The sequence below is a fragment of the Triticum dicoccoides genome, chromosome 6B, assembly GCF_002162155.2.
Source record: "Triticum dicoccoides isolate Atlit2015 ecotype Zavitan chromosome 6B, WEW_v2.0, whole genome shotgun sequence".
NCBI lineage: Eukaryota > Viridiplantae > Streptophyta > Magnoliopsida > Poales > Poaceae > Triticum > Triticum dicoccoides.
In genome coordinates this window covers 655,845,764-655,857,872 of record NC_041391.1, presented here as the reverse complement: position 1 = coordinate 655,857,872, position 12,109 = coordinate 655,845,764, and the positions used below count along the sequence as shown (strand labels likewise).

Genomic DNA, 12,109 nt, shown 5'->3' with positions numbered 1-12,109 from the left:
CGTGGTAGATCTACTCTTGTACTACCCATATCATCAATATTAATCAAGCAGGAGTAGGGTTTTACCTCAATCGAGAGGGCCCGAACCTGGGTAAAAACATCGTATCCCTTGTCTCCTGTTACCATTCGCCTAGATGCACAGTTCAGGACCCCCTACCCGAGATCCGCCGGTTTTGACACCGACAACCCTCCTAATAAAGAATTAGCAATGCTTGGCCCTCCTAGCTCATTTATTTTTCATGGCTCCGCCACTGCGCGCAACAGCGCACGTTCTCGCCCCCTCGCTCTAAATATCGATCTCGCACTTGTGCACTCCTTCATAGTCTCCCTCCACTCGGCCCCTCGCACCATCTTCTACCCCCGCACCGGATTTTGCCACATGGAAAATCTAGCAGACTCCATGGTTGAACTTAAGCATAATGCAAAAACCTCAAAATAACAGGGGTTCTCCTTTGTTCTAGAATCTTCCGTATCATAACTACCCAAACTTTTTTCTAGTTGAATTGCCATTATTTGTTTTTTACTTTATGCTTTACAACACACAATTCCATGAATCATAAAATAGATTAAGGGCTTCTTTGATTCAAAGCACTCTCAAAGGAATTTTGGAGGATTCTAATCCTTAGGAATTTTTCCTATCTTGATTGTTTGATTCGTAGGATTGTAAACCATAGGAATTTTTCCATATGATTCATTTGCACTAGATTTCATAGGAAACATCCCATCCACTCAAACCTCTTTGAAAGAATTCTGCGTTTTTTCTATGCACAATCAAACACTCGTACAATCCTGTAGGATTCAAGACGACATTCCACTATAATCCCATGTTTTTCCTATTCCCATGTTTTGGAAATCCTACGAACCCAAGAGGCCCAAGCTTTTTTATAAAAACTAACTGATTTTGAATGAGATGAACTATAAGAATTAAACGAAGATCTACATCAAGCATATACGACTCAGAACTTACATGCTATAGTGTCGTATTTATTCATAATTTGGTTGCAAAATCTGATGCGTGCAATGCACGTGTACCTTACTAGTACTTTGACCATGTGCAAAACACGTAAATTAGAATTCCAATGGCACGCTACACAGTGTCTCTCTTACAGTTCATGAAGTCACGTGGCACATGTGGAGGCATTGTCGCGACCTCCTTGTGTGGATTGATCACAATGACGTGCTGCTGGTTCCAGAAGAATGTACTTGTCCTCCCTGAGCCATACTGTTGGTACATGCACGAAGCAAAGATGTGCACACACGCCACGCACGCACTCATTCCCTCGCATGCACAAGCGGGTACACGGGCGGACGCAATTTTGTACCAAGATCCACCCCATGTGATAATTTGACGCGTGTAAAGTCGTTCACTTCACTGATGGTCAATTAATACAACGCATGCAAATTGAGTGGATGTGAGGGCGGAAGAAAGACATTACTACTCCACTGCGCGCATGCAAGTAGTTAAATCATGGGTTGATAGTACTAGTACTTCCATTGGTCTCCTTTGTATTTTGTGCCAATTTTTGACAGTAATATAATATTTACGCATTTGAGCAGTGTAGTCTACTTGAAATTTATGTTCCACTAAACTCATCGGGAGCCGTTTTGGGCCTCGAAACCAAAACCATCAATTAATATTTACCTTGTTCCCGTCACATTCGAAAGCCAGCTCACACCTCCTAGTACGTACCAAACCTGAATGTGTTCCCAGTATGCAGGTATTAGTACTAGTGCTAGTACTTAGGTTATAAAAAGGGGAACTACCTAACCAAAAAATACTCTACCTTTCCTCCTCATAAGTGCTTCTTCGTCCGTCCTTGCCATGGCCAGTGAGTAGAGCTCTAGGTCGAGAACTACTCGTAACAAGGGAGCGGCAACCAAGGCTGCGGAAAAAAAGAGAGGGCGCACCGCCACGCAGAGACCTTGAAAGATCTCTCACGGGCAGGCGTTGGCTCCTAGGAGCACCCTAGCCGCGGAGGCGAACATGCCGAGCCAGCGGCGCTGGAGTCGTTATCCCTCGAAGGCATGCCCGGTCAGCTCGATAAGCACCTCAATAAGCAGAAGGAGTTCATCCACGGCTTGGTGGAGCTGCTGAAGGAGAGCCTCGACGACATGCCCGCTGAGCTCAATAAGCAGGGGGAGTTGACCACCGGCTTGGTGATGCTGCTGAAGAAGAGCATTGCCTCCGAGAAGAAGGCGATCGGCGAAATGCTGCAACTTCAGGAAGATAAGGCGAAGCTCTGCCACGAGCTCGACTTGTTGAAGGAGAAGAACGCCGACTGGAAGAAGCTGCATGAGAATAGTAGTTCCTTGATGAAGATGCTGCAGTCCCTCGTGATGGAACAGAAGGAGGAGTTGGCGAAGCTCCGCATCGAGCACCCGGCTGCTGTCAAGGTATGTAATGCGGTCGTGGAACATATGATGAAGGCTCACATCGAGAAATCCTGCGTCATGGACAGAATGAAGAAGATGGCGGAGGAGATGCGCAAGGAGATGGAGGTTGTGGAGGCGATGAAGAAGCAGTTACGATTCCGCGGCGAATTAGATTATTTGGGGTGATGATCTTCCTTCTTCTTTTGCTCCTGTGTTTCATCTTTTGCTTCAGGTGTTTCGCCGCACGTGTCATGTTCTCTACGAGGCATGAATAAAATAATGCTAACAATGAGATGACTAGCAAATGAGATCATTTTTTATCTCCATATGGCACTGGGCTGCCGTGCTTCATGCTCCTCCGTCGTAGTATTAGTCCAGTGGAAAACTTGAGTATACCGCACGGTTCTTTGCTCCTCCTCAGGTCGTTGGCACATTTATACGAGCAGTTAAATCACAAGGTTCCGCCTTTCAGCAGTAATGAGCCGTCAAATCACAAAGGCCCTCGCCTCTCGTGAAACCGACCAAGCTAGACTGCCCCGCCCTCTAGCCTTTTAAAAAATGTATACTTTTGTATAGTAGTAGTATCGATGGATTGTGCCATGGAGCAAAACTTGAAATTAAAAAAAAGGTGGGACATATAGAGAGCGCCCATCGCCAAATCAGGCATATAGTACTATTAAAAAAGCTAGTCACAATAATGGTGTCTAGCACAACCCACCCCTCAAATAAAACTAAGCACCCTGGAATTCTTTGACAAAACTAAGCACCCTGAAATTCTTTGACAACTAGACTGTTGGCTATATGATGTTGGCCATATATATTGTACGTATATAATTTGAATAAACGAGTGGTAGTACTATACCAACTAAAAGATGAAATGTAAGAAATACTAGTATGTACATACTGAAGAGTTAAAGTAACGAGAAGAAACATAACATATATAGTTCTGCTGGGGGCTCAGCACAACACACCCTTCAAACTAAACTAAGCACACCTGAAATTAAACTATGCAACTAATCTGGTAGACACTGCATTAGAACCACCATGAGCAACGATAGTGCCACCTTACTCAGAGTCCTCGTCCATGTCCTCGACTTCGTCCTTGTCCCTCTTCCTCTTGGCCGATACTTCTTTGCTTGAACCACACACTTGGCTCTTGCTCTTCATCCAACCCTTGTAGATATCAAAACAAAGGTAGCCATCCATTGTAGCATAGTGGATGTGGTCTATATGACTATATCTAGTACATTCCACTGCCATGCATGACGATGAAACGTGTAATGAGGTTTCTCCAGTTTACCGTACGAAGGATGAACCATGGCTCCTGCCAGGGTCACCATTGAAGGCTGACCACTAGAGGGCAACAACCGATTGTTCTGGAGGTCGAAGGGGTTGCCTACAACGAGGTCTATCCGACCCAGGACTCTTTTGTCGTTCATAAAGTCTACAGTAATGAATTTGACTAGGTCGCTCTTGAGGAAGTTCTTAAAACCCTGGCATTCAACGTCGGCATGGCATATGTGGTAGACCAAGCATAAGTCATGCATGCGAACTTAGACCACGGCGAGCTTCTTCCTCTCTTCCTCCTTTAGATCCTACTCTTGTCCCAGGACTATGGTGTACTCAACATCTAGCCCAGCAACCCACTCATCATTTGAGTTTTCCAACATGCGTCTGAAGCGAGCAAGGCATCCTTTCACTGTCACGGAAGAACGGGTGTAGATGACGTCGAACACATCGCCGGTGATGGTTCTAACCTTGTACTCACTGCCAATCATGGAGATTTGGGATGCCATGGATTTAGGAGGAGGGTTAGGATTAGTGGAACTGCTGTAATGTGAAAGGACGGGACGACTAGGAGCGAACCGCCGTAATATTAAAGGACGTGCAGGGACGAGTAGGAGCGGACTGCCAGCATGCGAACGACAGGGTAGTGGCTTTCCATTTTCCCATGATACGGGCTTTCGAGAGCCCTTGGATCTAAGATCGAACGGTTGCATGGAGTGATTCTAGACCTATGAGTGAATATCCTATCCTAGAGGATTATTCTGCAAATTTTCAGCAACTTAGCATGCGACCGTTCAATCTCAGATCCAAGGCTGCCAGCAGCCTGTATCATGGTCGCGCCTACCACGACCGTCGCGTCGCTCCCGCGGCCATGCCCTTGGATATTTAACACGGTGCGTTAGGCTATCTGATGTTGGCATGTCAAAGATAGTCATCACTTAGTCACTCATACTACAACAAGGTTAGCTATAAGGTTGGCTATAAGTGTATTTTTTACTTATCTCTATCTCTTTCTTCGTAGTATTTATTGCATTTGCCACTAGTCTCTCTCTTCTTAATTAACTTGCCACATCAGACTTTATGCCTAAGTGGCAAGCTTAGCACCTGTAGCAGCAAGTAAGTACAATAGTGGGCTATAAGCCCGCTTTACATGGCATTTTTGCATATGTGGAGGAAAGAGGCAAGGAAAAAGTGGAGAAGTGGGCTCTCATGCAAGAGCCAGCCTCTACATGGTGGAGCATTGGGAGAGGCACCTATATGGAGGTGGTCAGGAATCGGGAGACTCACGCCGGTCGTAGCGCCACAGTTAAAATGATAATCGCAAGTCAAATCACAGGGTCCCACCTGTCCAGCAGTAACTCACTGTCAAATCACACATCCCTTCATTTGCAGCAGCCTACTCCCTCATCTTCTCGCATCTCTGTCAAACCGACTAGGTAGAACTGCCCCGCCTACCACGCAGGAAAAGCCCCGCCCTCGACTTTTAAATACTATATGTTTAGAAACTACATCCGCTTAAGAATCCAATGATATACTTTTTGTGACATAGTAACTCATATTTAGTTAGTCAAATGGATGACCTAGAACTACGTGCACACCCTATAAACCGAGATGCCTCAAAATGAGATAGAGAGGGTAGTTCAGTACGTATCTTTTTAGATCAATATATTTGGGATTCACCAAGGTGCAAAACCAAGTGGTAGGTTGCTCCTGTCGTGTTGGCGTAGCAACTCAAGCAGGGTCAGACCATACATGAAATGGCGACACACTTAACAGGACCCCTTTGGCCGACATATGGCTCATCCACTGTCTTGTTCCACGTGCGATGCACCAAATTACAGTTTAGAGCAGCGGTTGGAATTGGAGGCACCCCGGTCGTAGCGCCTCAGTAGTAGAAAATGAGCGATGAGGGGTCAAATCACAAAGCCCCACCTTTCCCGCATTAAGCTAGACGGACAAAGCAACCATCATTTCACTCTATGGCGCAAGAGCATAAAGAAAAGAGAAAACAATGGTGCGTGCGACAGCTACCTAGGGCACCCTAGGGTAAGGGTCTCCACTACAGATCATTTTTTGAAAGCGCCTCCACTACAAATCGGCTTCTCCCTCGTCCTCTTGAAGAAAACCGATGATGAGTGTGGCGGTAGGGTTTGTAGGAGTAATACGGCATGCGGGGCCACGTCGTAGTAAACGGGAGAGGGATTGAGTTTGAGTCGACGCCTTAAATATGTGTGGGCCACTTGGTTTTACAGGAACGAGGCAACATTTTGGGTTCAGGGAACAGTGGAGATATAGTACGTACAAAAAATTGTGGACATAGGTTCGACCGAAAGGCAATGATGCATGGGCCCTGCATTTTGATATACACGGGGCCGCGTGAAATTTGAAACTAGTAATTTACACATGCATTGAACGCATGAGATTTCGAAACCAAATTATGGAGCCAGCGTGTGGGGCCCTTTTTGGATACTCTAACTTAGTTAGTGGTTAGAGTTAGATACTAACCCTGAACTAACTCTAAATGAAAAGGTGTTTGGATGGCAGGGTTAGATTGACAATAAATGCTCTTTCTCAATCAATTGGCCAAGAGCTGCGTTGTCCGGGGCAGACACGGACGCACCCGGCAAGGAGCCGCGCTGGCCTCTCGCGCATCCCGCCCGTGAATCCGCCACCCCTGCGCAAGGAGCCACGCTGGGATGGGCCATGCGACAAGCCGCGACTGCTTATGGGCAGGCGGACGATCGCGGGAGACGATGGGGTTGGAACGAGGGGATAGGGCGAGGCTGCTGCGGGAAGAGCGAGAGAAAAATCTGTTTTTAGTGGTTCCGAGAAAAACTAACCCAAATAAGCACCTCTTGGATGGATTAGTTTTTTTGGGCGGATTAGATGCATCTAACCCAAACTAACCCTCCTTGTTTGGATATTTTCGGGTTAGTTGAGTCCAAACTAACCCAGACTAACTCTAACCTATGTATCCAAACAGGGCCAGTATACTAATTTTGTATCCATGGATTGCGCCATGGAGCAAAGCCTCAAGAAAACGGCGATACACATGTACGGAGTATACAACACGCCCGTCGCGTTCGCGTCGCACCCCAGATGGTATGTCGGTCTGGCACGCTGCTCTCCGAATGGAACGCGCGTTATATTGCGTTTGCACACACATGTGGGACCGCAATTGAGAACCGACCATAGGCACACTCCCTGGCCACTACAAGAAACCTGTTAATACATGACGATTCTAATCCGTCACAGGCAAGGCAAAATCCATCATGGGTGCCCATCCTTGACGGATTTGAATTCCGTCATGTATATCGCATCATAATTTGACATGGTGCTATCCATGACGGTCCTTGACCGTCAAGAATCTACTGCAGGCCCGCCTAGGGCCCAAAGCTTTGTGACGGAGCAAGCCGTCATGGACCGATGCCACGTGGACTTTTCAATTAACCAACTGGAATGACGTGGCAGCCTACATGGACTCATGGATATCCTACATGGGGTAGCCCATTAGTTCGTCCCATTAGCCTATTTCATTCAGCCCATTTTTCACAAACTATATTTTTAACCAGAATGCATTACACACATCGTAATGCCAATTTTGGCAAGACGGGTATTTCAAAACAGTCTCACATGCACATATGAATCAAAATGCAGTAATTCACAAGTATCTACAACATAGCAGCTTACAAAATGCTCCATGAAATGATAGTTTACAACATAGATTGACAAAATACATCACTTGGGAAAGTTAGAAAACAGTACAATCCAGTTCACACAAACAGATCATTTAAACTATTGAAGTTGCTATTCAAGTTCTTGTTGTCGGCCCTCTTGATGGAAATTGTCAGTGCAAATTGTGATGGGCAGCACCAAGTAGCCCAGTACGCAATCATACCTAGCATGTTTACAACACCATTAGATATTTGTAGATGTGAATAGATTGTAAAAATAAGAGAATTGAAACAAATATAAAAAATGAATAACTCATGTTGTCCAAAATTCTTAAATCTTGCACTGCTACAAGTGAGAATAACATAGTATCTACTACATACATGTTTCATGTAGATCCCTATTAATTAAAACCACCAACTTATGGGTTAAAAAATGAAATGTCAAGTACTTGTGCATATCATCCGAATAAGAAAAACAAAAACACTGGTCAAAGGGGGACAGTACATATTGAAGAAGGGATAGTTATGCGTTGAGAAAACAAACAAATACATACTTCTACAGGTGTGTCCAGTAGTATATTATTTTTCCATCCTTGTACATGGTCATGAATCGACTTGTCAATATTTGGCAGAACAGCACCTTTGGGTACCACCAATTTCCAAAAAAATAGGTTACCCAACCCTAGAACCTACCCTATTATATAGAGCATTAAGAAATTGGATATACCCTAAAGAACAATATCCACATATTGTTGACACTTGACAGTTGAAACTTAGACCAAAACAGATATATAGTGAAAATAAAACCAAAAGGCTATGAAGGAGACAGTAATAGACCTATCTAAGAATGTGGACATTTTTCCCAAGGATACATTTCTCTTGCAACCATAAGAGATCATCAACATACAGCTGAAGAATTACTATTTGACAAGAATTAGCATTTGACAGGAACAATAATAAATAAATTAATAAGTGGTGATGCAAAATTACCACCAGTAGTTTGTGAGGTAACATGATGGCAGTGCAGCCTGAAGGATCGACATCATAAGCTTCGCTTACATGTAGCTAGGGCCACATCAATCTCAGCACCAACATCCGAAGATCTGCAGTCCCATCAAAATGTCCAACCTTAAGATCCAATCTAGGTGTTGAGAAAATTGCATACAAAATCTGGGTGTCCATGAGATAGACCTGGGCAAAGCATCCGACAAACTTAGCACACTATTAAAACAACTTTTGACAGAGAATTGAGACATACAAGAATTTCATTGGAGCCCAAAGTGCAATGACAAAAAAAGGGCAACCTGGTGCATGTAGCTCCCGCTTGCGCAGGGTCCAGGGAAGGGTCCGACCACTTTGGGTCTATAGTACGCAGCCTTTCCCTACATTTCTGTAAGAGGCTGTTTCCAGGACTTGAACCCATGACCTCATGGTCACAAGGCAGCAGCTTTACCACTTCCCCAAAGTGCAATGACAACACAAATATTATTATTTGCTGCAAACCAAGATCAAATAAGAACACCAAACTTTTCAAACCTGCAGATTGTTACACTATTTCATTATCTATGTGTGCCTCTAAATCTCTAAAGCTATAGATTGTTACACTATTTCATTATCTATGTGTGCATCTAAATCTCTAAAGCTATAGATTGTTACACTATTTCATTATTTCATTTTAGAGCCTCAATCATGTAGAATGGAACAGCTTATTCAGTGGTAAATCTTGTGCCCCTCCCTCTAGCTCAGGGAGTAGCTTATTCAGTGGTAAAACTGTGTGCCTCTCCCAGTGCCTCTCAACTTTTGTAGATGGAAGAAAGTTACTTCTAAATCTTGTCATGGTATGTTCAATCATAGAAGTTTCACAACACCATATACCAACATATATTGTGAAAACGTGCCTTGACAGTTGACTGTCACATGCACACACCAAGAAACATCCAATATTAATTCAGATAGGAACATGTACGAACATATGCAGGATTTTCTTATCAAGAATACCGATGAGTCCTTAAGCTAGGCATGGTCAGAACTAAGTACTAACTCCGTCTCAAAATATAAGACATTTTTGTACGCTAGTTTAGCCTATAAAAACGACTTATATTTCAAGATGGAGGTAGTATGACTCAACTAGCATTGATATTTGATCCTAACAGCAACAAAGATGAGTACATCCACTGGCACAGCTTCGTGAGGGCAAAACAAGGTCATGGCCCGCCCAGCTCCAGAGACAAATAAAACTCTTTTGTACATGTAACAGCTTAATCCAATAGCATGTCTCCCTCGCATCCAGCTATGAGCTCTCTGCCTCGATTCAGCACTGAGCAAGCCATTCAAAGATGGAGAGGTCCAATAGCCAGGAAGTCGGGCGCCGCATGTAGCAACCCCTACGGTGACCCATCCCTATGCCATGGCGGCTGACAGCGGCTAGCCACCGATGAACTACCCAGGCGACAAGCACAAGGCCATAGAACCAGCAGGCAGCTAGAGCACAAGAAATTTCGTTTATTTGTCCAAATTTTACTTGACAACATCATCCTGTTACCAGTTTCCCTATACAGCCAACCTGAAATCTCACTAACTCATGCCTACTTAACTGTATGGTTTAGAAAAAAAATTGGCCCGCCCAACTTATTTGTTGTAGCTCCGCCACTGAGTACATCTAACTTAGACAAGTTCTGCACATCATTAATTATTAGTTTGCAACTACGCCAGGGAGTAAAGACAATATAAAAATATAGAGATATACCAGACTAATAACAATAGAAAGGAGAACACTAATATGCTTTATTCATTACTGGCATGGCCTAATTAGGAACTAAACGCGAACCACCACACAGCTTGTCTAACTAGTAGTTATTTAACACAAATTCTACACTGCTAATGCTCACATGGTGAGAGAAGAAAAAGGAAATAACTAGCAGTGCTAGTCTGTCGTTGGCTGTAACTTGGTTGTAGCTTGCGAGTATCCGGAAACGAAGTGGACACGTTTTCTACATCAGGTTCAGTCCAAGAAAATTGGTGAGCCCCTGGAGAACTATGCTAGAGAAGAGCAGCAGGTACTTGGAAAGAAAAAAAACAGAGCAAGAGAGTCAACCTTATTGTTCTGTGGGGAATCATGATGGTCGGCTCGGATGACCTCGCCATTCCAGCTCGTCGGGTTTGAGCGTGGGGCCTCGGTCGTCGCCGTCCCTGGAATTGGAGAGGCAGAGAGCTCCTACTGATCTGAATCGAAGCAAGAAATTTTGATTGGGGATGGGAGAGAAAGTAATAAACGAGAGGAGACGAGGGAGGAATAGGGACGAACCTTGTGTGGGGCGTGGTCACCGTTGACGAGGTCGCGCTCGGGCCTCCAGCAGGTCACGGTCCTCGTCCGGCACTTGCTGCCCTGAATCTCCGGATGGAGAATCAGGTGCGGGCTCTGGGAGACGGAGGAGGAAGGCCCCTGTTGCAGATCCATGGCCAACGTGAGTGGCAGAAGCATGCGGCAACGGTGTGGGATGGCCGCCACTTCCATCGGGCCACTGCAGCCGCCGTCACCATGGATCTCGGGCTGTCCTCATCGCTTGGAGGCGGGGAGTTGGAGGCGGAGGACAGGGCCGAGGAGAGGCAAGGCGTGGCGGCGGCAGATGGAGATTGAGATTGGGCAGGAGGGTCTTAGGGTTAGTTTTTATACGGGGAAAGATTTAGGGCTTTAGCCGGGCTTCAGGGAGGGCTTCAGTATGCTTGCAGGGCTGCCGCCGGGCTGTACTAGGATATTCATGACGATTTTCAATACTGTCATCGGAAATCTGTCATGGATTAGCAGGTTTTTTGTAGTGGGCTCTGCAAGTCGGGTGGAGAGAGACGAGCGATAGTACTAGAGAAGTGTTGTACTACGTTGGTGCCTGGATGATCCCTGCAAGACACAGAAGATCAATTCGTCCATGCATGTGACCAGACTCCAACAGACACGCCTGGATTGGCTATCGTCTACATATCGTACAGGCTGTGTTGTACAGGGCTATAGTTCTGGTGAGAAATCTAAAAAAAGGTTTCTTGTCATCTCGCAAAATTAGGTGTCATGTGCTTCGGATCAATACGAGGGTTAAACAGCGACAACTGAGTTGGGCTAGTCATTGGGGCACATGCATGAAGACTACTCGGCTGCCATCTAGGTCAAGCGAGCTATGTTAATTAGGATATCTATCGACAGACCCCTTTTCTATGAGTTTATCTTTAATTTGAGCTTTGATCCTTGTCTAGTTTGTCCATCGGGATTCATGTTGTCTCCTTTGGGTAGTGAGGTTATGATTACTTGTCATGTGGCATTTTTTCGTGTTGTATGTTATAATACGGTGCTTCAGATCAAAATGACGACAACTGCGCCTCCGGGCCACATGCATGAAGACTTCTCGACAGTCATCGACGAGGTCAAGCTGGCTCCGATAGACAAAAGAAAACTAGTACTCCACTATATAGGCAGGAGCCTCCGCGCTTGCTTGCTAGTGTTGCTCTCTTCACACTGTCTCGTCCTCTCCAGATCTAAACACAACAGCAGTGGCCACACTCTCTCTCTCTTCTCACCGTTGGTCACAGATCCAGCCGGATCCTCTCTGCCGGGGAAGGTGAGAAGGTGCAACGTTCACGCGGTCGTCCTAGGCGACGGCTCTTACCCAATGCCGGCGCGTCCCGATCAGCATGCCTTGCCGTTCTCTCCCAAGCACCACTGGCGAGGGAGGGCCTCCGACCCCTTCTTCCTCCCTGCCGTAGTGTGGGCAGATCCGGCCTCCCGCCGCC

General features: G+C 45.5%; 1 long non-coding RNA gene across 1 annotated transcript; it reads right to left on the bottom strand.

The window, feature by feature from the left end:
• Positions 1-7,526: 7,526 nt before the first annotated feature.
• LOC119320141 lies at positions 7,527-10,941 on the bottom strand. Its single transcript, XR_005154819.1, has 4 exons — positions 10,638-10,941; positions 10,428-10,555; positions 8,324-8,436; positions 7,527-7,557 (listed from the first exon to the last, which is right to left on the bottom strand). It is a non-coding gene; the product is annotated as an uncharacterized LOC119320141 (long non-coding RNA).
• Between the last annotated feature and the right edge of the window lie 1,168 nt (positions 10,942-12,109).